The sequence below is a fragment of the Leptonychotes weddellii genome, chromosome 1, assembly GCF_054177405.1.
Source record: "Leptonychotes weddellii isolate Sample4059 chromosome 1, ASM5417740v2, whole genome shotgun sequence".
In the NCBI taxonomy this organism is placed as follows: domain Eukaryota; kingdom Metazoa; phylum Chordata; class Mammalia; order Carnivora; family Phocidae; genus Leptonychotes; species Leptonychotes weddellii.
Genome location: NC_138369.1, coordinates 53,494,583 through 53,496,407, shown reverse-complemented (window position 1 = coordinate 53,496,407; position 1,825 = coordinate 53,494,583). Strand labels below are relative to the sequence as shown.

General features: G+C 52.7%; 1 pseudogene; it reads right to left on the bottom strand.

Moving 5' to 3' along the window:
* Window positions 1–356: 356 nt before the first annotated feature.
* LOC145722180 (large ribosomal subunit protein eL36 pseudogene) lies at window positions 357–1,561 on the bottom strand (annotated as a pseudogene).
* Window positions 1,562–1,825: the final 264 nt, after the last annotated feature.

Here is a 1,825-nt window from a genome sequence, read left to right as displayed (position 1 = left end):
GGACTCTGAAAAACAAACTGAGGGTTCTAGAGGGGAGGGGGGTGGGAGGATGGGTTGGCCTGGTGGTGGGTATTGAGGAGGGCACGTTCTGCATGGAGCACTGGGTGTTGAGCACGAACAATGAATCATGGAACACTTCATCTAGAACTAATGATGTAATGTATGGGGATTAACATAAGAATAAAAAAAATTTCCTTAAGTAAAAGCAAAAAAAAAAAAAAATCGTGGTTGTTTTTGAAGTTAGTCTCCTGGCTTACCTTTATTCCCCTGCCCTTGTTCTTCCCTCACTCCCTCTCTCCTCGGAACATCCCCTCTCTAAACTGCATGCACCAGAGCCCTTGTCTGAGGTCCTGCAGTATGACAGGGTCCCCGACTGCCTGCCCCTGGACTATGAGCTTGGGCCAAGGGTGACTAGGACTCAGTTCATGCTCCGGGGGTTCTTAGACTTGGAATGGGACGGACAGAAATACACAAAACTGGCTGGGCTACCGCCCAGCACTCTATGTACCTGTGAGAGGGTTATTATCCTTTGTCCTTCCTCCTATCAAGTGGTGGGACCTCTGGGCCCTCCCCTTGAGTCTGGGTGTGCAGCAGAGTCCGGTGGGATTGTGTGGCTCCGAGTCCGCATCTCACAGGCCAGGCAGGTTCCGCCTGGCTCTCCCGGCAAGCTTGCTCACCCTCTCAGGACCCGGCCGCTGCACCGGAGAGCCAGAGCCTCTCAGAAAGGCCCCACGGAGTTGCTTCAGTGACAGTCCCACCAGAGCTCAGACGTCAAGTCACGCCAGCCCCAATGCCAGACTGGAGTGAAGGAAACTCCAGATGATTCCAGGATCCTGCAGAGGCCCCAGCTGTCACAGAACAGAGACAGGCCATCCTACCCGCCCCTGTCCAGATTCCTGATCCATAGCATCATGGGCAACACAAAATAATTGTTTTGTGCCACTTACACAAACTTAATTGAAGTGCTTTATGTACAATAAACAGACAACAACCAAAACAGTACACAATGATGAGAAAGCCCTTTGGGCGAGGAATTCAATACATTGGCACTGGAAAGCTCCCCCTGCCCCCCCCCCTTCTTCTGTAAAGGTTTTTATTATGCACAGACCTGGAGGAGGGGCTGAGTCCTTCTTGGCAGCCTTGGAAGCCTTCCTATGGTGGCTGGGACATTACTCGGCTCCTCGCACTTCTTCCTGGTGTGGATGTGAGTCTGGCCCTCTTCTTGATGAACTTGAGGGCCCATTTGTCCTTGGAGACCTTGAGCAGCTCCTTGGTGCATTCATTGCTCATAGAGGGCAAAGCTGCATACCCACTGAATCATGTCCTGCATGAACTTGGCGTGCTTGGTGAGGTGCTGTGGGCGGTCGTGGTGTGTCAGCTTACTCACATTCTTGGCTGTCCTGTGGCCCCTGTGAAGACCCATGGCCATGGGGTAGCGCAGAGCCATGGCAGCTTCTCTTCAATGGCTGCTGTGGCAGAAGGGCCCTACTTAGGTTTTGAGAACAGGAGTCTTTTCCATAGGCTGGCGCTGCCCTCCAATCACTGCCCACCACCCTCTCCCCCCTCAGCGTCATGTTAATGCTGGAGGGTCTTTTTTTTTTTTTTTAGATTTTATTTATTTATTTGACAGAGACACAGAGAGAGAGGGAATACAAGCAGGGGGAGTGGGAGAGGGAGAAGCAGGCTTCCTGCTGAGCAGGGAGCCCGATGTGGGGCTTGATCCCAGGACCCTGGGATCATGACCTGAGCCAAAGGCAGCTGCTTAACAACTGAGCCACCCAGGCGTCCCAATGCTGGAGGGTCTTGACAGATGACACACCTTCAC